Below are 26,991 nucleotides of genomic sequence, written 5' to 3' on the forward strand. Positions count from 1 at the left end.
AGAAAACAATACTGTCAATATACTATTAAAACAAATTAAAATAATAAAAGTTATTGTACTTTAAGTAAAAATAAAAGAGCAAAAATATCAATCCCAGTTTTGGATTACTTTAATTAACAAAAAAAAAATGCATATAGCAGAGGATAGTTTCAATCTGCCTACCTCTGGGTTATGGGCCCAGCATGCTTCCATTGCAGTACTCTGCTGCACATGTAAGTGCAAGAGATCCTGAAGCACTCACTCATCATGGGAAAGTACCAATGTGTTTCTTCATTGGTTGATGGAAGAAACATCTTACAAAAACTCTCCAGATTATTGACTTTTTAAAGTTTTTCTAGGAAACGTTCTAGATGAATGCTTATTAGCCTTTGTCAGTATATACTTTTGCAATGTGTCTCTGTGGCGCAATCAGTTAGCGTGTTCGGTTATTAACCAAAAGGTTGGTGGTTCAATCCTACCCAGGGACGTAATTTACCTTGTTATCAGATTTTGGTGATCTTTAAGTAGACAAGTCAAAATTTCAAACCCCCTCTTATGGTGTAGGGTACCTGGCCTTCTCTGATGTAATCAGAGTTAGATTTGATTAAGTGATTTTATAAAAGAACAGCTAGGAAGCACAACTTAGCAGTGGGTTGCAGAGAAAAAGAAATACGCTTGCAGAAAAATCCAATTGAGTGATTAAACAGCTCTTCATTTTCTGGCTTTATTTTTATGCTAACAAATTTGTTCTCTGAAAAGTGTCCACAAAGCCAAGTATCTGATTAACACCTTTGTAGGGATGGTTTTTCACCTATTACTAAATTAAACTTGCTTCATTGGAAAGGCAGCAAGTGATGTCATCCAAGCAGTGGGTCAAAGTTGGCTTCATCCCTCGTCTGCTTATGAAAAGAGAAAAGGGATATGCAGGGCATGGCGGCCTTTTGCGACGCTTGGATGACCCCTAGTTCGCATTAAACACCCCCACCCTCCTTCGGTGTGGGGCTCATGTTGGCCATGCCCCAGCCCCTAAAGCATTCAAGCTGATTTCTTGCAGCAGCTGGGTACTGTAACAGCTCCAGAGCTGCTCTGTAAGGCAAGTAAAAGGGTGTGGGCCCTGCAGCACTACCTGTAGTTTGCATTGTGCATTGGAAGGCACAAAGTAAGCAGACGGGAGGAGAAGTCAGGATAGTGCACAAGGTTATAGAAGGGATGGGCTCAAGAAAAGAGAAGTGGAAACAGACAGCATACTAGGCTGGAGAGAGACCTGAGACAAAGAGATCTGAATTATACGAGAGCCGTCCAGGGGAAACACAAATTATGCAGTCAAGTTTCCCACATTTGGGGAAATCGCAAGGGGCAGCACACCCAGAGTGCAATGGGTGAGCCTTGCCCTGGGAGAAGCACCTTCATGATCATAGTATCTCACCTGGCAGGTTAGTAGGAGTTGGGCTAGAGCTGGGGAGGGTCGCTGCTCGGGCACTACCTTTCAAGTGAAGGAGATCCAACTGAGGCAGCACAAGGGAACTCTCAAAAGAAGAACAAGGCTAGAGGAAGATCTGAGACAAAGAAATCTGACTTTTACCAGAGCTGACCAGAGGAAAGCACAAACACAGTCCACCACTACCACAAATAATGCAGTCGAGTTTCCCACATTTGGGGAAATCACAGGGGTCAGCATACCCAGAATGCAATGAATGAACCTCACCCTGGGAGAACAATCTTCATGACAATAGTATCTCCTATGCAAAATAAGTATGATTTGGGATAGGGCTGGGGAGGGCAGTTGCTCAGGCACATCTCTGTCAAGTAAAGGAGATTCAACTGAGGCAGCACAAGGGAACTCTCATCTGGGGACAACAACTGCAGGGAGAACACATATTTTCAGATGAACATGGGGTGGCAGAAGGCTGCCTAATACTGAAGCACCCCCAAACAACAAACCAAATGCAACAACTAGTGCAAGCATTCCTGGGGGATGGCCTGCAGCAGATGGATTTGAATATGGTGATGTCATCCAAGCAGTGGGTCAAAGTTGGCTTCAACCCTCGTCTGCATATGAAAAGAGAAAAGGAGCGTGCAGGGCATGGAGGCCTTTTGTGGTGCTTGGATGACCCCTAGTTCGCATTAAGCACCCCCACCCTCCTTCGGTGTGGGGCTCATGTTGGCCATTCCCCAGCCCCTGAAGCATTCAAGCTGATTTCTTGCAGCAGCTGGGCACTGTAACAGCTCCAGAGCTGCTCTGTAAAGCAAGTAAAAGGGTGTGGGCCCTGCAGCACTACCCGTAGTTTGCATTGTGCATTGGGAGGCACAAAGTAAGCAGACGGGAGGAGAAGTCAGGATAGTGCACAAGGGTATAGAAGGGAGGGGCTCAAGAAAAAAGAAGTGGAACCAGACAGCAAACTAGGCTGGAGAGAGACCTGAGACAAAGAGATCTGAATTACATGAGAGCCGACCAGGGAAAACTCAAATTATGCAGTCAAGTTTCCCACATTTGGGGAAATCGCAGGGGCAGCACACCCAGAGTGCAATGGGTGAGCCTTGCCCTGGGAGAAGCAACTTCATGATCATAGTATCTCACCTGGCAGGTAAGTAGGAGTTGGGCTAGAGCTGGGGAGGGTCGCTGCTCGGGCACCCCCCTGTCAAGTGAAGGAGATCCAACTGAGGCAGCACAAGGGAACTCTCGAAAGAAGACAAAGGCTAGAGGAAGATCTGAGACAAAGAAATCTGACTTTTACCAGAGCTGACCAGAGGAAAGCACAAACACAGTCCCCCACTACCACAAATAATGCAGTCGAGTTTCCCACATTTGGGGAAATCACAGGGGTCAGCATACCCAGAATGCAATGAATGAACCTAACCCTGGGAGAACAATCTTCATGACCATGGTATCTCCTATGCAAAATAAGTATGATTTGGGATAGGGCTGGGGAGGGCCGTTGCTCAGGCACATCTCTGTCAAGTAAGTTGCATTTGATTTGTTGTTTGGGGGTGCTTCAGTATTAGGCAGCCTTCTGCCCTACCATGTTCATCTGAAAATATGTGTTCTCCCTGCAGTTGTTGTCCCCAGATGAGAGTTCCCTTGTGCTGCCTCAGTTGAATCTCCTTTTGGAGAAGACCTCAATAAGATTGTAGCTGATCTGGCTACTGCTAAAACAGCTTGCCTACCTAGTATGACTCCTACCACGCAGAAGGCTAAAAGTACTTTTCTTGGCCCTTTCATCCTCCAGGTAAAGCGTACCCAAGGTCAGGCATACCCAAAGCAAGCTCATGTTTCCAGACCTGCCAAGCCCAGACTGAAGCAATCCTGGGCTGCCCATCAGCCTGCTTCCAAAACGGACAAGCCTGCCGCATGACGGTGCAGGCCTCCCTCTGGGGGATCCCAGGGTGGGGGGCCCGACTTCTAGGTTTGGCAAAGAAAGGTATAATTCTAAGCTAGAGAATTCTGTTTGGAGCTCACCTTGTACTTTGTGAAGAAATAATCAGCATTGTGGCTGAGCAGATACATGTAGTGTGTGGCTGCAAACTGCATGGATCTGCTGCGTTGTAATGCTGATTCTTTTTTTTTGCAAAGTACCAATAGCTTCATATAATGTTCACAATTTTTATGCAGGATCAAATAGCTCAATAGGTAGGGTGTTTGATTAGAATTCAACAGGTTATAGGTTTGAATCCTGGGTATGGTAGTTTGAGATGTGTTATTTAATAAAGTATGTTGTTCTGACTGCCGGCATCCTATCACCTGGGATATCATACTAAATAAATGGAGTTGATCAAATTTTTTTTTTTTTTTTAACTAGGGACAATTTCCAGATACTTCCCTTTATAACTGAGATTGCCCCCTGGAACTTCACATCAGTTGACAACTATGCATGAGTGGGCAGTGCTTGCCCTGGATCTGTCCACCCATTTATGTGCCGCCAGAAAATAAAGCATGACTAACAGTTATCCTGGGCGTACACTACACAATTATCTGTCAGGCTATCTATCCAGTCTGGATGGATGGAATGAAAATCTGGTAATGTATAGGAGCAAATGTCAATTAACCATTTGCTCCCAAACACTAGAAAAGTGGTCAAAAATGGTCATTACACAAATTGGTTAAACCCAAAATTTAACCAATTTGTTTAGGGGACCATTTTTGTCCATTTTTTAGTGTTTGAGAGTAAATCGTTGATGGTCATTTGCTCACATAGATAACCGGATTTCTATTCCAACCAGCCAGTGTTGGAGAGATGGTCTGCCAGATTACATAATGCATACCAGAGCCATAACTAGACTTTTTGGTGCCCTGTGACAGAGAATTATATGCCCTCCCCCCCATTTTTGCAATATGGACAAAAGGCGCATGCCTTGTGGGGAAGGGGCATAACAAGATTGGTCTCAGAGAAAGCACATGAGATATGAAGATATATCTAGTATACTTGACACTCAATGGTTTGTGGTATTGCAGGGGTGCCCTCCTTAAATGCATATACAGTCACACATGGCATGTTTGTGTAAATGGCATATCAGCAGTCAGCACTAACTGGTGACATGCCATTTGTACAAGTAAGCCATGTGTGACTAATATATAAACATACTTTATTAAATAACACCTCAAACTATCATACCCAGGATTCAAACCTATAACCTGTTAAATTCTAATCAAACACCCTACCCATTGAGCTACTTGATCCTGCATCTATTCTAACCTCCAAAAACAGATTCAGTTGCATTTTCCAGCGTGTTTTGTTTGCGCCTTTGCAAATGTCTTACATCGACAAACTTATTTAGTACTATTTTGCAAATAGGGTTACATTGTCGCAACATTGTGTTCCCTAATTGCTTGATTTTTTAAATGCAAAAATTGATAAAGACACCTGATAATTGCTCTGTGGAGTCTTCTTTTGTGTCTACTTCTTATCTACATTTAATTCCCTACCTATAATCAAGGCATTTTTAAATGCTGGGTGCTGCCAGGACGTGAGGCCTACCTAGTCTTTAGATCTGAATTTGAATGTACTTGTGAACTAACTTAATTTCCTACTTCTAAACTCATTCCTAAATTCACTACTTACATTAATCCTGTAGTTGGGCATTTTGAGCCTTCAATTGTGGGCATTGTTTTGTGTCCAGACCAGCAGCTGGTGGTGTGCATTTGCTGGAAAGGCATCGAAGACCTCCGATATGCTGCATCTCCTGATGTGTGTCTGCCTCAAGTGGCTGTCAGCAAATGCATGCTAGACACCCCATTCCAAGCTGATTGTGACATCACGGAACATGCATCATAGAACAGGCATGCTAGAACATGGGTCTTCAACCTGCGACCCTCCAGCTGCTGTGGAACTACATATCCCAGCATGCCCTGCCTCAGTTTTAGCATACCTTAATAGCAAAACTGTGGCAGGGCATGCTGGGATGTGTAGTTTCACAGCAGCTGGAGGGCCACAGGATGAAGACCCATGTGCTAGAACCAAACCGCAGGTACATTGAATGCTAGCAAGCTGAATGTTTAAATCCTTTTTGTTCCGCAGCATTCCAATGCGGAAGATTCCATGGAACCAGAGATTATTCCATTGAGAAGGACATGCTGCCTGGATTACTGCACTGTGCAAATTAAATCACGGAGCCAGTTGGCTTGTGGGTGGCTCTGGTGACTGGGTGGTTGGGTGGGCGGTGTGTCGGAGGTGGAGCACATGCAAATGAATGTGTATCATCCAGCTAGTGAGAGAGAAAACTCATGCAGGAGTGTGCCTGCTTGTCAGTGAGTTATGCACCTTGCCAGACGTCAAATCTACATGGAGCAACTGGAGGGGACAAGAGCAGGTTTGGAAAATATACACAGAAGAGCATATATGCTGGCGCATTCTCCATGATTGTGTCAGCTTATGTTTTGGTGCACTGCACTTTCCTCCACTAAGTTTTAGCCATTTTGTTTAAACGCAAGTGTAGTTGCTTCTCGCTCTTTTGGCTGTGATATTGTATTGTGGTTGAAGAGTCTGCTGGAGGGATTGTTTTCTTCATTGGCGAGAGACTGAAGATATTCCAGGATGGAAGGCTTGGGAACACTATCCGTTTTTCAGTTGTGGAAGAGTTGAAAGACCGGATTGGACTACATTCTATAGTAAAGGGTATCTTTGTATTTATTAATCCTCCCTTTATATGTGTCTGTCTTTCAATAAAGCTTTGGGCTTGTGATTCCGTCACCCTCTTACACTCCACACCCATAGCCTTATTAACTATTGTATTGTTTAAATGTATAGTGCAGTTCATGATTTATAGTGTAGGCTGACCTGTACTGTAGTTCTTGAACTGTACTATACCGACAGCATTTGTATTGTGTTTTGGCTGTGCTGCAACACAGTACTTATGTGTGTAATGTTTATGTATGTTTTTTTGCTTCTTTATGTCAATAAAGACTGCTTTTTCAATCCAATATCTGAAAACAATCAATGTTTATCTTTGATGGCAATAGAAGTGGTATGATATTTGCTGCTTTTGAAAGGCAATATCTGATATGTCCCCTATCTGGGAACCATATATTAAATGGCTTTTCAGAAAAGGGAGATGGGAGAAGAGCTTTCAGTACTTGTAGGACCGATGCACATTTCCTATTCTAGCCTCCAAAAACAGATTCAGTTGCATTTTCCAGCGTGTTTTGGATGCGCCTTTGCAAATGTCTTACATCGACAAACTTATTTAGTACTATTTTGCAAATAGGGTTACATTGTTGCAACATTGTGTTCCCTAATTGCTTGATTTTTTAAATGCAACAATTGATAAAAACACCTGATAACTGCTCTGCGGAGTCTTATTTTGTGTCTACTTCTTATCTACATTTAATTCCGTACCTCTAATCAAGGCATTTTTAAATGCTGGCGGCTGCCAGGACGTGAGGCCTACCTAGACTTTAGATCTGAATTTGAATGTACTTGTGAACTAACTTAATTTCCTACTTCTAAATTCATTCCTAAATTCACTACTTACATGAATCCTGTAGTTGGGCATTTTGGGACTTCGATTGTGGGCATTGTTTTGTGTCCAGACCAGCAGCAGGTGGTGTGCATTTGCTGGAAAGGCATCAAAGACCTCCGATATGCTGCATCTCCTGATGTGTGTCTCCCTCAAGTGGCTGTCAGCAAATGCCTGCTAGACACCCCATTCCAAGCTGATTGTGACATCACGGAACATGCATCATAGAACAGGCATGCTAAAACATGGGTCTTCAACCTGCGACCCTCCAGCTGCTGTGGAACTACACATCCCAGCATGCCCTGCCTCAGTTTTAGCATACCTTATAGCAAAACTGTGGCAGGGCGTGCTGGGATGTGTAGTTTCACAGCAGCTGGAGGGCCACAGGATGAAGACCCATGTGCTAGAGCCAAGCCGCAGGTACATTGAATGCTAGCAAGCTGAATATTTAAATCCTTTTTGTTCCGCAGCATTCCAATGCGGAAGATTCCATGGAACCAGAGATCCTTCCATTGAGAAGGACATGCTGCCTGGATGACTACACTGTGCAAATTAAATCACGGAGCCAGTTGGTTTGTGGGTGGCTCTGGTGACTGGGTGGTTGGGTGGGTGGTGTGTCGGAGGTGGAGCACATGCAAATGATTGTGTATCATCCAGCTAGTGAGAGTGAAAACTCATGCAGGAGTGTGCCTGCTTGTCAGTGGGTTATGCACCTTGCCAGACGTTAAATCTACATAGAGCAGCTGGAGGGGACAAGAGCATGTTTGCAAAATATAGATAGAAGAGCATATATGCTGGCGCATTCTCCATGATTGTGTCAGCTTATGTTTTGGTGCACTGCACTTTCCTCCACTAAGTTTTAGCCATTTTTGTTAAGCTCAAGTGTAGTTGCTTCTCGGCCTTTTGGCTGTGATCTTGTATTGTGGTTGAAGGGTCTGCTGGAGGGAGGGATTGCTTTCTTCATTGGCGAAAGACCAAAGATATTCCAGGATGGAAGGCTTGGGAACACTATCTGTTTTTCAGTTGTGGAAGAGCACAGAGGTCGGATTGGACTACATTCTATAGTAAAGGATGTCTTTCTATTTATTAAACCTCCCCTTATATGTGTCAGTCTTTCAATAAAGCTTCGGGCTTGTGATTCCCTCACCCTCTTACACTCCACACCCATAGCCTTATTAACTGTTGTATTATTGTACAGTTTAAATGTATAGTGCAGTTCATGATTTATAGTGTAGGCTGGCCTGTGCTGTAGTTCTTGAACTGTACTATACCATCAGCATTTCTATTGTGTTTTGGCTGTGCCGCAACGCGGTACTTATGTGTGTAATGTTTATGTATGTTTTTTTGCTTCTTTATGTGCATCGGTCCTACAAGTACTGAAAGCTCTTCTCCCATCTCCCTTTTCTGAAAAGCCATTTAATATATGGTTCCCAGATAGGGGACATATCAGATATTGGATTTCAAAAGCATCAAATATCATACCACTTTTATTGCCATCAAAGATAAACATTGATTGTTTTCAGATATTGGCTTGAAAAAGCAGTCTTTATTGACATAAAAAAAAACATACATAAACATTGCACACATAAATACAGTGTTGCAGCACAGCCAAAACACAATACAAATGCTGACGGTATAGTACAGTTCAAGAACTACAGCACAGGCCAGTCTACACTATAAATCATGAACTGCACTATACATTTAAAGTATACAATAATACAACAGTTAATAAGGCTATGGGTGTGGAGTGTAAGAGGGTGAGGGATTCACAAAACCGAAGCTTTATTGTAACACAGACACATATAAGGGGAGGGTCAATAAATAGAAAGATATCCTTTACTATAGAATGTAGTCCAATCCGACCTCTGTGCTCTTCCACAACTGAAAAACAGATAGTGTTCCCAAGCCTTCCATCCTGGAATATCTTTGGTCTTTCGCCAATGAAGAAAACAATCCCTCCCTCCAGCAGACCCTTCAACCACGATACAAGATCACAGCCAAAAGGCCGAGAAGCAACTACACTTGAGCTTAACAAAAATGGCTAAAACTTAGTGGAGGAAAGTGCAGTGCACCAAAACATAAGCTGACACAATCATGGAGAATGCGCCAGCATATATGCTCTTCTATCTATATTTTGCAAACCTGCTCTTGTCCCCTCCAGCTGCTCTATGTAGATTTAACGTCTGGCAAGGTGCATAACCCACTGACAAGCAGGAACACTCCTGCATGAGTTTTCTCTCTCACTAGCTGGATGATACACAATCATTTGCATGCGCTCCACTTCCGACACACCACCCACCCAACCACCCAGTCACCAGAGCCACCCACAAGCCAACTGGCTCCGTGATTTAATTTGCACAGTGTAGTCATCCAGGCAGCATGTCCTTCTCAATGGAAGGATCTCTGGTTCCATGGAATCTTCCGCATTGGAATGCTGCGGAACAAAAAGGATTTAAATATTCAGCTTGCTAGCATTCAATGTACCTGCGGCTTGGCTCTAGCACATGGGTCTTCATCCTGTGGCCCTCCAGCTGCTGTGAAACTACACATCCCAGCATGCCCTGCCACAGTTTTGCTATTAAGGTATGCTAAAACTGAGGCAGGGCATGCTGGGATGTGTAGTTCCACAGCAGCTGGAGGGTCGCAGGTTGAAGACCCATGTTTTAGCATGCCTGTTCTATGATGCATGTTCCATGATGTCACAATCAGCTTGGAATGGGGTGTCTAGCAGGCATTTGCTGACAGCCACTTGAGGGAGACACACATCAGGAGATGCAGCATATCGGAGGTCTTCGATGCCTTTCCAGCAAATGCACACCACCTGCTGCTGGTCTGGACACAAAACAATGCCCACAATCGAAGTCCCAAAATGCCCAACTACAGGATTCATGTAAGTAGTGAATTTAGGAATGAATTTAGAAGTAGGAAATTAAGTTAGTTCACAAGTACATTCAAATTCAGATCTAAAGACTAAACACAAAACACAAAATAAGACTCCACAGAGCAATTATCAGGTGTCTTTATCAATTGTTGCATTTAAAAAATCAAGCAATTAGGGAGCACAATGTTGCGACAATGTAACCCTATTTGCAAAATAGTACTAAATAAGTTTGTCGATGTAAGACATTTGCAAAGGCGCAAACAAAACACGCTGGAAAATGCAACTGAATCTGTTTTTGGAGGTTAGAAAAGATGCAGGATCAAGTAGCTCCATGGGTAGGGTGTTTGATTAGAATTCAACAGGTTATAGGTTTGAATCCTGGGTATGATAGTTTGAGGTGTTATTTAATAAAGCATGTTTATATATTAGTCACACATGGCTTACTTGTACAAATGGCATGTCACCAGTTAGTGCTGACTGCTGATATGCCATTTGCACTAAAACAAATTAAAATGGTAAAAGTTATTGTACTTTAAGTAAAAATAAAAGCTAAAATATCAATCCCAGTTTTGGATTACTTTAATGAACAAAAAAAAAATGCATATAGCAAAGGATAGTTTCAATCTGCCTACCTCTGGGTTATGGACCCAGCATGCTTCCATTACAGTACTCTGCTGCACATGTAAGTGCAAGAGATCCTGAAGCACTCACTCATCATGGGAAAGTACCAATGTGTTTCTTCATTGGTTGATGGAAGAAACATCTTACAAAAACTCTCCACATTATTGACTTTTTAAAATGTTTCTAGGAATCGTTCTAGATGAATGCTTATTAGCCTTTGTCAGTATAGACTTTTACAAAGTGTTGCTGTGGCGCAATCAGTTACTGTGTAAGGCTATTAACCAAAAGGTTGGTGGTTCAATCCCACCCAGGGACGTAATTGACCTTGTTATCAGATTTTGGTGATCTTTATGTAGACAAGTGAAAATTTCAAACCCCCTCTTATGGTGTAGGGTACCTGGCCTTCTCTGATGTAATCAGAGTTAGATTTGATTCAGTGATTTTATAAAAACAGCTAGGAAGCACAATTTAGCAGTGGGTTGCAGAGAAAAAGAAATATGCTGGCAAAAAAATCCAATTGAGTGATTAAACAGCTTTTCATTTTCTGGCTTTATTTTTATGCTAACAAATTTGTTCTCTGAAAAGTGTCCACAAAGCCAAGTTTCTGATTAACACATTTGTAGGGATGGTTTTTAACCTATTACTAAATTAAACTTGCTTCATTGGAAAGGCAGCAAGATGCATCCTCATTTCAATATCTACTGAAATAATACAGGTTGACACCAGGAAACATTAACGCCACTGCATCCTTTGTGCTTTCTCATGTGGAAGTCTGTTTAATGTGAAAACAAGGTGATATCTAATTAGCACACAGGTAAGGAATTAAGAAAATATTTATTTAAGGGTGAAGATGTTTCTCACAAAATCGTTGCCCCAATGCATCATTGAAATTCAAGCTGGAAAGATGATTTTAATATATCACTTGTACATTTTGTATTGCTCTTCTGGTGACAATGTAGTTTGTTTTTGTCAATTACCATTTTAATAATCGGGTAAAGAAAATTAAGTGGATTTTTGAAAGAAAACAATACTGTCAATATACTATTAAAACAAATGAAAATGGTAAAAGTTATTGTACTTTAAGTAAAAATAAAAGAGCAAAAATATCAATCCCAGTTTTGGATTACTTTAATTAACAAAAAAAAAACGCATATAGCAGAGGATAGTTTCAATCTGCCTACCTCTGGGCTATGGACCCAGCATGCTTCCATTACAGTACTCTGCTGCACATGTAATTGCAAGAGATCCTGAAGCACTCACTCATCATGGGAAAGTACCAATGTGTTTCTTCATTGGTTGATGGAAGAAACATCTTACAAAAACTCTCCAGATTATTGACTATTTAAAGTTTTTCTAGGAAACGTTCTAGATGAATGCTTATTAGCCTTTGTCAGTATGTACTTTTGCAAAGTGTCGCTGTGGCGCAATCAGTTAGTGTGTACAGCTATTAACCAAAAGGTTGGTGGTTCAATCCCACCCAGGGATGTAATTGACCTTGTTATCAGATTTTGGTGATCTTTAAGTAGACAAGTCAAAATTTCAAAAACCCCTGTTATGGTGTAGGGTACCTGGCCTTCTCTGATGTAATCAGAGTTAGATTTGATTCAGTGATTTTATAAAAACAGCTAGGAAGCACAATTTAGCAGTGGTTTGCAGAGAAAAAGAAATATGCTGGCAAAAAAATCAAATTGAGTGATTAAACAGCTCTTCATTTTCTGGCTTTATTTTTATGCTAACAAATTTGTTCTCTGAAAAGTGTCCACAAAGCCAAGTATCTGATTAACATCTTTGTAGGGATGGTTTTTCACCTATTACTAAATTAAACTTGCTTCATTGGAAAGGCAGCAAGATGCATCCTCATTTCAATATCTACTGAAATAATACAGGTTGACACCAGGAAACATTAACGCCACTGCATCCTTGCTGCTTTCTCATGTGGAAGTCTGTTTAATGTGAAAACAAGGTGATATCTAATTAGCACACAGGTAAGGAATTAAGAAAATCTTTATTTAAGGGTGAAGATGTTTCTCACAAAATCGTTGCCCCAATGCATCATTGAAATTCAAGCTGGAAAGATGATTTTAATATATCACTTGTACATTTTGTATTGCTCTTCTGGTGACAATGTAGTTTGTTTTTGTCAATTACCATTTTAATAATAGGGTAAAGAAAATTAAGTGGATTTTTGAAAGAAAACAATACTGTCAATATACTATTAAAACAAATTAAAATGGTAAAAGTTATTGTACTTTAAGTAAAAATAAAAGAGCAAAAATATCAATCCCAGTTTTGGATTACTTTAATTAACAAAAAAAAATGCATATAGCAGAGGATAGTTTCAATCTGCCTACCTCTGGGTTAAGGGGCCCAGCATGCTTCCATTGCAGTACTCTGCTGCACATGTAAGTGCAAGAGATCCTGAAGCACTCACTCATCATGGGAAAGTACCAATGCGTTTCTTCATTGGTTGATGGAAGAAACATCTTACAAAAACTCTCCAGATTATTGACTTTTTAAAGTTTTCTAGGAAACGTTCTAGATGAATGCTTATTAACCTTTGTCAGTATGTACTTTTGCAAAGTGTCTCGGTGGTGCAATCGGTTAGTGTGTTTGGTTATTAACCAAAGGGTTGGTGGTTCAATCCCACCCAGGGATGTTATTGACCTTGTCATCAGATTTTGGTGATCTTTAAGTAGACAAGTCAAAATTTCAAACCCCCTCTTATGGTGTAGGGTACCTGGCCTTCTCTGATGTAATCAGAGTTAGATTTGATTAAGTGATTTTATAAAAGAACAGCTAGGAAGCACAACTTAGCAGTGGGTTGCAGAGAAAAAGAAATACGCTTGCAGAAAAATCCAATTGAGTGATTAAACAGCTCTTCATTTTCTGGCTTTATTTTTATGCTAACTAATTTGTTCTCTGAAAAGTGTCCACAAAGCCAAGTATCTGATTAACACCTTTGTAGGGATGGTTTTTCACCTATTACTAAATTAAACTTGCTTCATTGGAAAGGCAGCAAGTGATGTCATCCAAGCAGTGGGTCAAAGTTGGCTTCAACCCTTGTCTGCATATGAAAAGAGAAAAGGAGCGTGCAGGGCATGGAGGCCTTTTGTGGTGCTTGGATGACCCCTAGTTCGCATTAAGCACCCCCACCCTCCTTCGGTGTGGGGCTCATGTTGGCCATTCCCCAGCCCCTGAAGCATTCAATCTGATTTCTTGCAGCAGCTGGGCACTGTAACAGCTCCAGAGCTGCTCTGTAAAGCAAGTAAAAGGGTGTGGGCCCTGCAGCACTACCCGTAGTTTGCATTGTGCATTGGGAGGCACAAAGTAAGCAGACGGGAGGAGAAGTCAGGATAGTGCACAAGGGTATAGAAGGGAGGGGCTCAAGAAAAAAGAAGTGGAACCAGACAGCAAACTAGGCTGGAGAGAGACCTGAGACAAAGAGATCTGAATTACATGAGAGCCGACCAGGGAAAACTCAAATTATGCAGTCAAGTTTCCCACATTTGGGGAAATCGCAGGGGCAGCACACCCAGAGTGCAATGGGTGAGCCTTGCCCTGGGAGAAGCAACTTCATGATCATAGTATCTCACCTGGCAGGTAAGTAGGAGTTGGGCTAGAGCTGGGGAGGGTCGCTGCTCGGGCACCCCCCTGTCAAGTGAAGGAGATCCAACTGAGGCAGCACAAGGGAACTCTCGAAAGAAGAACAAGGCTAGAGGAAGATCTGAGACAAAGAAATCTGAATTTTACCAGAGCTGACCAGAGGAAAGCACAAATACAGTCCCCCACTACCACAAATAATGCAGTCGAGTTTCCCACATTTGGGGAAATCACAGGGGTCAGCATACCCAGAATGCAATGAATGAACCTAACCCTGGGAGAACAATCTTCATGACCATGGTATCTCCTATGCAAAATAAGTATGATTTGGGATAGGGCTGGGGAGGGCCGTTGCTCAGGCACATCTCTGTCAAGTAAGTTGCATTTGATTTGTTGTTTGGGGGTGCTTCAGTATTAGGCAGCCTTCTGCCCTACCATGTTCATCTGAAAATATGTGTTCTCCCTGCAGTTGTTGTCCCCAGATGAGAGTTCCCTTGTGCTGCCTCAGTTGAATCTCCTTTTGGAGAAGACCTCAATAAGATTGTAGCTGATCTGGCTACTGCTAAAACAGCTTGCCTACCTAGTATGACTCCTACCACGCAGAAGGCTAAAAGTACTTTTCTTGGCCCTTTCATCCTCCAGGTAAAGCGTACCCAAGGTCAGGCATACCCAAAGCAAGCTCATGTTTCCAGACCTGCCAAGCCCAGACTGAAGCAATCCTGGGCTGCCCATCAGCCTGCTTCCAAAACGGACAAGCCTGCCGCATGACGGTGCAGGCCTCCCTCTGGGGGATCCCAGGGTGGGGGGCCCGACTTCTAGGTTTGGCAAAGAAAGGTATAATTCTAAGCTAGAGAATTCTGTTTGGAGCTCACCTTGTACTTTGTGAAGAAATAATCAGCATTGTGGCTGAGCAGATACATGTAGTGTGTGGCTGCAAACTGCATGGATCTGCTGCGTTGTAATGCTGATTCTTTTTTTTTGCAAAGTACCAATAGCTTCATATAATGTTCACAATTTTTATGCAGGATCAAATAGCTCAATACGTAGGGTGTTTGATTAGAATTCAACAGGTTATAGGTTTGAATCCTGGGTATGGTAGTTTGAGATGTGTTATTTAATAAAGTATGTTGTTCTGACTGCCGGCATCCTATCACCTGGGATATCATACTAAATAAATGGAGTTGATCAAATTTTTTTTTTTTTTTTAACTAGGGACAATTTCCAGATACTTCCCTTTATAACTGAGATTGCCCCCTGGAACTTCACATCAGTTGACAACTATGCATGAGTGGGCAGTGCTTGCCCTGGATCTGTCCACCCATTTATGTGCCGCCATAAAATAAAGCATGACTAACAGTTATCCTGGGCGTACACTACACAATTATCTGTCAGGCTATCTATCCAGTCTGGATGGTTGGAATGAAAATCTGGTAATGTATAGGAGCAAATGTCAATTAACCATTTGCTCCCAAACACTAGAAAAGTGGTCAAAAATGGTCATTACACAAATTGGTTAAACCCAAAATTTAACCAATTTGTTTAGGGGACCATTTTTGTCCATTTTTTAGTGTTTGAGAGTAAATCGTTGATGGTCATTTGCTCACATAGATAACCGGATTTCTATTCCAACCAGCCAGTGTTGGAGAGATGGTCTGCCAGATTACATAATGCATACCAGAGCCATAACTAGACTTTTTGGTGCCCTGTGACAGAGAATTATATGCCCTCCCCCCCATTTTTGCAATATGGACAAAAGGCGCATGCCTTGTGGGGAAGGGGCATAACAAGATTGGTCTCAGAGAAAGCACATGAGATATGAAGATATATCTAGTATACTTGACACTCAATGGTTTGTGGTATTGCAGGGGTGCCCTCCTTAAATGCATATACAGTCACACATGGCATGTTTGTGTAAATGGCATATCAGCAGTCAGCACTAACTGGTGACATGCCATTTGTACAAGTAAGCCATGTGTGACTAATATATAAACATACTTTATTAAATAACACCTCAAACTATCATACCCAGGATTCAAACCTAAAACCTGTTAAATTCTAATCAAACACCCTACCCATTGAGCTACTTGATCCTGCATCTATTCTAACCTCCAAAAACAGATTCAGTTGCATTTTCCAGCGTGTTTTGTTTGCGCCTTTGCAAATGTCTTACATCGACAAACTTATTTAGTACTATTTTGCAAATAGGGTTACATTGTCGCAACATTGTGTTCCCTAATTGCTTGATTTTTTAAATGCAAAAATTGATAAAGACACCTGATAATTGCTCTGTGGAGTCTTCTTTTGTGTCTACTTCTTATCTACATTTAATTCCCTACCTATAATCAAGGCATTTTTAAATGCTGGGTGCTGCCAGGACGTGAGGCCTACCTAGTCTTTAGATCTGAATTTGAATGTACTTGTGAACTAACTTAATTTCCTACTTCTAAATTCATTCCTAAATTCACTACTTACATTAATCCTGTAGTTGGGCATTTTGAGCCTTCAATTGTGGGCATTGTTTTGTGTCCAGACCAGCAGCTGGTGGTGTGCATTTGCTGGAAAGGCATCGAAGACCTCCGATATGCTGCATCTCCTGATGTGTGTCTGCCTCAAGTGGCTGTCAGCAAATGCATGCTAGACACCCCATTCCAAGCTGATTGTGACATCACGGAACATGCATCATAGAACAGGCATGCTAGAACATGGGTCTTCAACCTGCGACCCTCCAGCTGCTGTGGAACTACATATCCCAGCATGCCCTGCCTCAGTTTTAGCATACCTTAAAAGCAAAACTGTGGCAGGGCATGCTGGGATGTGTAGTTTCACAGCAGCTGGAGGGCCACAGGATGAAGACCCATGTGCTAGAACCAAACCGCAGGTACATTGAATGCTAGCAAGCTGAATGTTTAAATCCTTTTTGTTCCGCAGCATTCCAATGCGGAAGATTCCATGGAACCAGAGATTATTCCATTGAGAAGGACATGCTGCCTGGATGACTGCACTGTGCAAATTAAATCACGGAGCCAGTTGGCTTGTGGGTGGCTCTGGTGACTGGGTGGTTGGGTGGGCGGTGTGTCGGAGGTGGAGCACATGCAAATGAATGTGTATCATCCAGCTAGTGAGAGAGAAAACTCATGTAGGAGTGTGCCTGCTTGTCAGTGAGTTATGCACCTTGCCAGACGTCAAATCTACATGGAGCAACTGGAGGGGACAAGAGCAGGTTTGGAAAATATAGACAGAAGAGCATATATGCTGGTGCATTCTCCATGATTGTGTCAGCTTATGTTTTGGTGCACTGCACTTTCCTCCACTAAGTTTTAGCCATTTTGTTTAAACGCAAGTGTAGTTGCTTCTCGCTCTTTTGGCTGTGATATTGTATTGTGGTTGAAGAGTCTGCTGGAGGGATTGTTTTCTTCATTGGCGAGAGACTGAAGATATTCCAGGATGGAAGGCTTGGGAACACTATCCGTTTTTCAGTTGTGGAAGAGTTGAAAGACCGGATTGGACTACATTCTATAGTAAAGGGTATCTTTGTATTTATTAATCCTCCCTTTATATGTGTCTGTCTTTCAATAAAGCTTTGGGCTTGTGATTCCGTCACCCTCTTACACTCCACACCCATAGCCTTATTAACTATTGTATTGTTTAAATGTATAGTGCAGTTCATGATTTATAGTGTAGGCTGACCTGTGCTGTAGTTCTTGAACTGTACTATACCGACAGCATTTGTATTGTGTTTTGGCTGTGCTGCAACACAGTACTTATGTGTGTAATGTTTATGTATGTTTTTTTGCTTCTTTATGTCAATAAAGACTGCTTTTTCAATCCAATATCTGAAAACAATCAATGTTTATCTTTGATGGCAATAGAAGTGGTATGATATTTGCTGCTTTTGAAAGGCAATATCTGATATGTCCCCTATCTGGTAACCATATATTAAATGGCTTTTCAGAAAAGGGAGATGGGAGAAGAGCTTTCAGTACTTGTAGGACCGATGCACATTTCCTATTCTAGCCTCCAAAAACAGATTCAGTTGCATTTTCCAGCGTGTTTTGGATGCGCCTTTGCAAATGTCTTACATCGACAAACTTATTTAGTACTATTTTGCAAATAGGGTTACATTGTTGCAACATTGTGTTCCCTAATTGCTTGATTTTTTAAATGCAACAATTGATAAAAACACCTGATAACTGCTCTGCGGAGTCTTATTTTGTGTCTACTTCTTATCTACATTTAATTCCGTACCTCTAATCAAGGCATTTTTAAATGCTGGCGGCTGCCAGGACGTGAGGCCTACCTAGACTTTAGATCTGAATTTGAATGTACTTGTGAACTAACTTAATTTCCTACTTCTAAATTCATTCCTAAATTCACTACTTACATGAATCCTGTAGTTGGGCATTTTGGGACTTCGATTGTGGGCATTGTTTTGTGTCCAGACCAGCAGCAGGTGGTGTGCATTTGCTGGAAAGGCATCGAAGACCTCCGATATGCTGCATCTCCTGATGTGTGTCTCCCTCAAGTGGCTGTCAGCAAATGCCTGCTAGACACCCCATTCCAAGCTGATTGTGACATCACGGAACATGCATCATAGAACAGGCATGCTAAAACATGGGTCTTCAACCTGCGACCCTCCAGCTGCTGTGGAACTACACATCCCAGCATGCCCTGCCTCAGTTTTAGCATACCTTATAGCAAAACTGTGGCAGGGCATGCTGGGATGTGTAGTTTCACAGCAGCTGGAGGGCCACAGGATGAAGACCCATGTGCTAGAGCCAAGCCGCAGGTACATTGAATGCTAGCAAGCTGAATATTTAAATCCTTTTTGTTCCGCAGCATTCCAATGCGGAAGATTCCATGGAACCAGAGATCCTTCCATTGAGAAGGACATGCTGCCTGGATGACTACACTGTGCAAATTAAATCACGGAGCCAGTTGGTTTGTGGGTGGCTCTGGTGACTGGGTGGTTGGGTGGGTGGTGTGTCGGAGGTGGAGCACATGCAAATGATTGTGTATCATCCAGCTAGTGAGAGTGAAAACTCATGCAGGAGTGTGCCTGCTTGTCAGTGGGTTATGCACCTTGCCAGACGTTAAATCTACATAGAGCAGCTGGAGGGGACAAGAGCAGGTTTGCAAAATATAGATAGAAGAGCATATATGCTGGCGCATTCTCCATGATTGTGTCAGCTTATGTTTTGGTGCACTGCACTTTCCTCCACTAAGTTTTAGCCATTTTTGTTAAGCTCAAGTGTAGTTGCTTCTCGGCCTTTTGGCTGTGATCTTGTATTGTGGTTGAAGGGTCTGCTGGAGGGAGGGATTGCTTTCTTCATTGGCGAAAGACCAAAGATATTCCAGGATGGAAGGCTTGGGAACACTATCCGTTTTTCAATTGTGGAAGAGTTGAAAGACCGGATTGGACTACATTCTATAGTAAAGGATGTCTTTCTATTTATTAATCCTCCCCTTATATGTGTCAGTCTTTCAATAAAGCTTCGGGCTTGTGATTCCCTCACCCTCTTACACTCCACACCCATAGCCTTATTAACTGTTGTATTATTGTACAGTTTAAATGTATAGTGCAGTTCATGATTTATAGTGTAGGCTGGCCTGTGCTGTAGTTCTTGAACTGTACTATACCGTCAGCATTTCTATTGTGTTTTGGCATTGCCGCAACGCGGGTACTTATGTGTGTAATGTTTATGTATGTTTTTTTGCTTCTTTATGTGCATCGGTCCTACAAGTACTGAAAGCTCTTCTCCCATCTCCCTTTTCTGAAAAGCCATTTAATATATGGTTCCCAGATAGGGGACATATCAGATATTGGATTTCAAAAGCATCAAATATCATACCACTTTTATTGCCATCAAAGATAAACATTGATTGTTTTCAGATATTGGCTTGAAAAAGCAGTTTTTATTGACATTAAAAAAACATACATAAACATTACACACATAAGTACAGTGTTGCAGCACAGCCAAAACACAATACAAATGCTGACGGTATAGTACAGTTCCAGAACTACAGCACAGGCCAGCCTACACTATAAATCATGAACTGCACTATACATTTAAACTATACAATAATACAACAGTTAATAAGGCTATGGGTGTGGAGTGTAAGAGGGTGAGGGATTCACAAAACCGAAGCTTTATTGTAACACAGACACATATAAGGGGAGGGTCAATAAATAGAAAGATATCCTTTACTATAGAATGTAGTCCAATCCGACCTCTGTGCTCTTCCACAACTGAAAAACAGATAGTGTTCCCAAGCCTTCCATCCTGGAATATCTTTGGTCTTTCGCCAATGAAGAAAACAATCCCTCCCTCCAGCAGACCCTTCAACCACGATACAAGATCACAGCCAAAAGGCCGAGAAGCAACTACACTTGAGCTTAACAAAAATGGCTAAAACTTAGTGGAGGAAAGTGCAGTGCACCAAAACATAAGCTGACACAATCATGGAGAATGCGCCAGCATATATGCTCTTCTATCTATATTTTGCAAACCTGCTCTTGTCCCCTCCAGCTGCTCTATGTAGATTTAACGTCTGGCAAGGTGCATAACCCACTGACAAGCAGGCACACTCCTGCATGAGTTTTCTCTCTCACTAGCTGGATGATACACAATCATTTGCATGCGCTCCACTTCCGACACACCACCCACCCAACCACCCAGTCACCAGAGCCACCCACAAGCCAACTGGCTCCGTGATTTAATTTGCACAGTGTAGTCATCCAGGCAGCATGTCCTTCTCAATGGAAGGATCTCTGGTTCCATGGAATCTTCCGCATTGGAATGCTGCGGAACAAAAAGGATTTAAATATTCAGCTTGCTAGCATTCAATGTACCTGCGGCTTGGCTCTAGCACATGGGTCTTCATCCTGTGGCCCTCCAGCTGCTGTGAAACTACACATCCCAGCATGCCCTGCCACAGTTTTGCTATTAAGGTATGCTAAAACTGAGGCAGGGCATGCTGGGATGTGTAGTTCCACAGCAGCTGGAGGGTCGCAGGTTGAAGACCCATGTTTTAGCATGCCTGTTCTATGATGCATGTTCCATGATGTCACAATCAGCTTGGAATGGGGTGTCTAGCAGGCATTTGCTGACAGCCACTTGAGGGAGACACACATCAGGAGATGCAGCATATCGGAGGTCTTCGATGCCTTTCCAGCAAATGCACACCACCTGCTGCTGGTCTGGACACAAAACAATGCCCACAATCGAAGTCCCAAAATGCCCAACTACAGGATTCATGTAAGTAGTGAATTTAGGAATGAATTTAGAAGTAGGAAATTAAGTTATTTCACAAGTACATTCAAATTCAGATCTAAAGACTAAACACAAAACACAAAATAAGACTCCACAGAGCAATTATCAGGTGTCTTTATCAATTGTTGCATTTAAAAAATCAAGCAATTAGGGAACACAATGTTGCGACAATGTAACCCTATTTGCAAAATAGTACTAAATAAGTTTGTCGATGTAAGACATTTGCAAAGGCGCAAACAAAACACGCTGGAAAATGCAACTGAATCTGTTTTTGGAGGTTAGAAAAGATGCAGGATCAAGTAGCTCCATGGGTAGGGTGTTTGATTAGAATTCAACAGGTTATAGGTTTGAATCCAGGGTATGATAGTTTGAGGTGTTATTTAATAAAGTATGTTTATATATTAGTCACACATGGCTTACTTGTACAAATGGCATGTCACCAGTTAGTGCTGACTGCTGATATGCCTTTTGCACTAAAACAAATTAAAATGGTAAAAGTTATTGTACTTTAAGTAAAAATAAAAGCTAAAATATCAATCCCAGTTTTGGATTACTTTAATGAACAAAAAAAAAATGCATATAGCAAAGGATAGTTTCAATCTGCCTACCTCTGGGTTATGGGCCCAGCATGCTTCCATTGCAGTACTCTGCTGCACATGTAAGTGCAAGAGATCCTGAAGCACTCACTCATCATGCGAAAGTACCAATGTGTTTCTTCATTGGTTGCTGGAAGAAACATCTTACAAAAACTCTCCAGATTATTGACTTTTTAAAGTTTTTCTAGGAAACGTTCTAGATGAATGCTTATTAATCTTTGTCAGTATGTACTTTTTGCAAAGTGTCTCTGTGGCGCAATCGGTTAGTGTGTTCAGCTATTAATCAAAAGGTTGGTGGTTCAATCCCACCCAGGGACGTAATTGACCTTGTAATCAGATTTTGGTGATATTTAAGTAGACAAGTCAAAATTGCAAACCCCCTCTTATGGTGTAGGGTACCTGGCCTTCTCTGATGTAATCAGAGTTAGATTTGATTAAGTGATTTTATAAAAAAAACAGCTAGGAAGCACAATTTAGCAGTGGGTTGCAGAGAAAAAGAAAAATGCTGGCAGAAAAATCCAATTGAGTGATTAAACAGCTCTTCATTTTCTGGGTTTATTTTTATGATAACAAATTTGTTCTCTGAAAAGTGTCCACAAAGCCAAGTATCTGATTAACATCTTTGTAGGGATGTTTTTTCACCTATTACTAAATTAAACTTGCTTCATTGGAAAGGCAGCAAGATGCATCCTCATTTCAATATCTACGGAAATAATACAGGTTGACACCAGGAAACATTAACGCCACTGCATCTTTGCTGTTTTCTCATGTGGAAGTCTGTTTAATGTGAAAACAAGGTGATATCTAATTAGCACACAGGTAAGGAATTAAGAAAATCTTTATTTAAGGGTGAAGATGTTTCTCACAAAATCGTTGCCCCAATGCATCATTGAAATTCAAGCTGGAAAGATGATTTTAATATATCACTTGTACATTTTGTATTGCTCTTCTGGTGACAATGTAGTTTGTTTTTGTCAATTACCATTTTAATAATCGGGTAAAGAAAATTAATTGGATTTTTGAAAGAAAACAATACTGTCAATATACTATTAAAACAAATTAAAATGGTAAAAGTTATTGTACTTTAAGTAAAAATAAAAGAGCAAAAATATCAATCCCAGTTTTGGATTAATTTAATTAACAAAACAAAATGCATATAGCAGAGGATAGTTTCAATCTGCCTACCTCTGGGTTATGGACCCAGCATGCTTCCATTACAGTACTCTGCTGCACATGTAAGTGCAAGAGATCCTGAAGCACTCACTCGTCATGGGAAAGTACCAATGTGTTTCTTCATTGGTTGATGGAAGAAACATCTTACAAAAACTCTCCACATTATTGACTTTTTAAAATGTTTCTAGGAATCGTTCTAGATGAATGCTAATTAGCCTTTGTCAGTATGTACTTTTGCAAAGTGTCGCTGTGGCGCAATCAGTTAGTGTGTAAGGCTATTAACCAAAAGGTTGGTGGTTCAATCCCACCCAGGGACTTAATTGACCTTGTTATCAGATTTTGGTGATCTTTAAGTAGACAAGTCAAAATTTCAAACCCCCTGTTATGGTGTAGGGTACCTGGCCTTCTCTGATGTAATCAGAGTTAGATTTGATTCAGTGATTTTATAAAAACAGCTAGGAAGCACAATTTAGCAGTGGGTTGCAGAGAAAAAGAAATATGCTGGCAGAAAAATCCAATTGAGTGATTAAACAGCTCTTCATTTTCTGGCTTTATTTTTATGCTAACTAATTTGTTCTCTGAAAAGTGTCCACAAAGCCAAGTATCTGATTAACATATTTGTAGGGATGGTTTTTCACCTATTACTAAATTAAACTTGCTTCATTGGAAAGGCAGCAAGATGCATCCTCATTTCAATATCTACTGAAATAATACAGGTTGACACCAGGAAACATTAACGCCACTGCATCCTTGCTGCTTTCTCATGTGGAAGTCTGTTTAATGTGAAAACAAGGTGATATCTAATTAGCACACAGGTAAGGAATTAAGAAAATCTTTATTTAAGGGTGAAGATGTTTCTCACAAAATCGTTGCCCCAATGCATCATTGAAATTCAAGCTGGAAAGATGATTTTAATATATCACTTGTACATTTTGTATTGCTCTTCTGGTGACAATGTAGTTTGTTTTTGTCAATTACCATTTTAATAATAGGGTAAAGAAAATTAAGTGGATTTTTGAAAGAAAACAATACTGTCAATATACTATTAAAACAAATTAAAATGGTAAAAGTTATTGTACTTTAAGTAAAAATAAAAGCTAAAATATCAATCCCAGTTTTGGATTACTTTAATGAACAAAAAAAAAATGCATATAGCAAAGATTAGTTTCAATCTGCCTACCTCTGGGTTATGGGCCCAGCATGCTTCCATTGCAGTACTCTGCTGCACATGTAAGTGCAAGAGATCCTGAAGCACTCACTCATCATGCGAAAGTACCAATGTGTTTCTTCATTGGTTGCTGGAAGAAACATCTTACAAAAACTCTCCAGATTATTGACTTTTTAAAGTTTTTCTAGGAAACGTTCTAGATGAATGCTTATTAGTCTTTGTCAGTATGGACATTTTGCAAAGTGTCTCTGTGGCGCAATCGGTTAGTGTGTTCAGCTATTAGTCAAAAGGTTGGTGGTTCAATCCCACCCAGGGACGTAATTGACCTTGTGATCAGATTTTGGTGATATTTAAGTAGACAAGTCAAAATTTCGAAAACCCCTGTTATGGTGTAGGGTACCTGGCCTTCTCTGATGTAATCAGAGTTAGATTTGATTCAGTGATTTTATAAAAACAGCTAGGAAGCACAATTTAGCAGTGGGTTGCAGAGAAAAAGAAATATGCTGGCAAAAAAATCCAATTGACTGATTAAACAGCTCTTCATTTTCTGGCTTTATTTTTATGCTAACAAATTTGTTCTCTGAAAAGTGTCCACAAAGCCAAGTATCTGATTAACATCTTTGTAAGGATGGTTTTTCACCTATTACTAAATTAAACTTGCTTCATTGGAAAGGCAGCAAGATGCATCCTCATTTCAATATCTACTGAAATAATACAGGTTGACACCAGGAAACATTAACGCCACTGCATCCTTGCTGCTTTCTCATGTGGAAGTCTGTTTAATGTGAAAACAAGGTGATATCTAATTAGCACACAGGTAAGGAATTAAGAAAATCTTTATTTAAGGGTGAAGATGTTTCTCACAAAATCGTTGCCCCAATGCATCATTGAAATTCAAGCTGGAAAGATGATTTTAATATATCACTTGTACATTTTGTATTGCTCTTCTGGTGACAATGTAGTTTGCTTTTGTCAATTACCATTTTAATAATCGGGTAAAGAAAATTAATTGGATTTTTGAAAGAAAACAATACTGTCAATATACTATTAAAACAAATTAAAATGGTAAAAGTTATTGTACTTTAAGTAAAAATAAAAGAGCAAAAATATCAATCCCAGTTTTGGATTACTTTAATTAACAAAAAAAAATGCATATAGCAGAGGATAGTTTCAATCTGCCTACCTCTGGGTTATGGACCCAGCATGCTTCCATTACAGTACTCTGCTGCACATGTAAGTGCAAGAGATCCTGAAGCACTCACTCATCATGGGAAAGTACCAATGTGTTTCTTCATTGGTTGATGGAAGAAACATCATACAAAAACTCTCCACATTATTGACTTTTTAAAATGTTTCTAGGAATCGTTCTAGATGAATGCTTATTAGCCTTTGTCAGTATGTACTTTTGCAAAGTGTCGCGGTGGCGCAATCAGTTAGTGTGTAAGGCTATTAACCAAAAGGTTGGTGGTTCAATCCCACCCAGGGACTTAATTGACCTTGTTATCAGATTTTGGTGATCTTTAAGTAGACAAGTCAAAATTTCAAACCCCCTGTTATGGTGTAGGGTACCTGGCCTTCTCTGATGTTATCAGAGTTAGATTTGATTCAGTGATTTTATAAAAACAGCTAGGAAGCACAATTTAGCAGTGGGTTGCAGAGAAAAAGAAAAATGCTGGCAGAAAAATCCAATTGAGTGATTAAACAGCTCTTCATTTTCTGGCTTTATTTTTATGCTAACTAATTTGTTCTCTGAAAAGTGTCCACAAAGCCAAGTATCTGATTAACATATTTGTAGGGATGGTTTTTCACCTATTACTAAATTAAACTTGCTTCATTGGAAAGGCAGCAAGATGCATCCTCATTTCAATATCTACTGAAATAATACAGGTTGACACCAGGAAACATTAACGCCACTGCATCCTTGCTGCTTTCTCATGTGGAAGTCTGTTTAATGTGAAAACAAGGTGATATCTAATTAGCACACAGGTAAGGAATTAAGAAAATCTTTATTTAAGGGTGAAGATGTTTCTCACAAAATCGTTGCCCCAATGCATCATTGAAATTCAAGCTGGAAAGATGATTTTAATATATCACTTGTACATTTTGTATTGCTCTTCTGGTGACAATGTAGTTTGTTTTTGTCAATTACCATTTTAATAATAGGGTAAAGAAAATTAAGTGGATTTTTGAAAGAAAACAATACTGTCAATATACTATTAAAACAAATTAAAATGGTAAAAGTTATTGTACTTTAAGTAAAAATAAAAGCTAAAATATCAATCCCAGTTTTGGATTACTTTAATGAACAAAAAAAAATGCATATAGCAAAGGATAGTTTCAATCTGCCTACCTCTGGGTTATGGACCCAGCATGCTTCCATTGCAGTACTCTGCTGCACATGTAAGTGCAAGAGATCCTGAAGCACTCACTCATCATGCGAAAGTACCAATGTGTTTCTTCATTGGTTGCTGGAAGAAACATCTAACAAACACTCTCCAGATTATTGACTTTTTAAAGTTTTTCTAGGAAACGTTCTAGATGAATGCTTATTAGTCTTTGTCAGTATATACTTTTTGCAAAGTGTCTCTGTGGCGCAATCGGTTAGTGTGTTCAGCTATTAATCAAAAGGTTGGTGGTTCAATCCCACCCAGGGACGTAATTGACCTTGTGATCAGATTTTGGTGATATTTAAGTAGACAAGTCAAAATTGCAAACCCCCTCTTATGGTGTAGGGTACCTGGCCTTCTCTGA

At 40.7% G+C, this 26,991-nt stretch overlaps 6 non-coding genes across 6 annotated transcripts; all 6 read right to left on the bottom strand.

The window, feature by feature from the left end:
- Positions 1 to 1,256: 1,256 nt before the first annotated feature.
- On the bottom strand, positions 1,257 to 1,420 carry LOC135003962 (U1 spliceosomal RNA). The gene has a single exon (XR_010204840.1). It is a non-coding gene; the product is annotated as a U1 spliceosomal RNA (small nuclear RNA).
- A 151-nt stretch (positions 1,421 to 1,571) lies between these two features.
- Positions 1,572 to 1,735, bottom strand: LOC135003888 (U1 spliceosomal RNA). The gene has a single exon (XR_010204768.1). It is a non-coding gene; the product is annotated as a U1 spliceosomal RNA (small nuclear RNA).
- Positions 1,736 to 2,409: 674 nt separating this feature from the next.
- On the bottom strand, positions 2,410 to 2,572 carry LOC135004071 (U1 spliceosomal RNA). The gene has a single exon (XR_010204940.1). It is a non-coding gene; the product is annotated as a U1 spliceosomal RNA (small nuclear RNA).
- A 152-nt stretch (positions 2,573 to 2,724) lies between these two features.
- On the bottom strand, positions 2,725 to 2,888 carry LOC135003851 (U1 spliceosomal RNA). The gene has a single exon (XR_010204732.1). It is a non-coding gene; the product is annotated as a U1 spliceosomal RNA (small nuclear RNA).
- Positions 2,889 to 13,877: 10,989 nt separating this feature from the next.
- Positions 13,878 to 14,040, bottom strand: LOC135004073 (U1 spliceosomal RNA). Its single transcript, XR_010204942.1, has one exon. It is a non-coding gene; the product is annotated as a U1 spliceosomal RNA (small nuclear RNA).
- Positions 14,041 to 14,192: 152 nt separating this feature from the next.
- On the bottom strand, positions 14,193 to 14,356 carry LOC135004224 (U1 spliceosomal RNA). Its single transcript, XR_010205061.1, has one exon. It is a non-coding gene; the product is annotated as a U1 spliceosomal RNA (small nuclear RNA).
- Positions 14,357 to 26,991: the final 12,635 nt, after the last annotated feature.

Source organism: Pseudophryne corroboree, unplaced genomic scaffold, assembly GCF_028390025.1.
Source record: "Pseudophryne corroboree isolate aPseCor3 unplaced genomic scaffold, aPseCor3.hap2 scaffold_191, whole genome shotgun sequence".
Lineage (NCBI taxonomy): Eukaryota > Metazoa > Chordata > Amphibia > Anura > Myobatrachidae > Pseudophryne > Pseudophryne corroboree.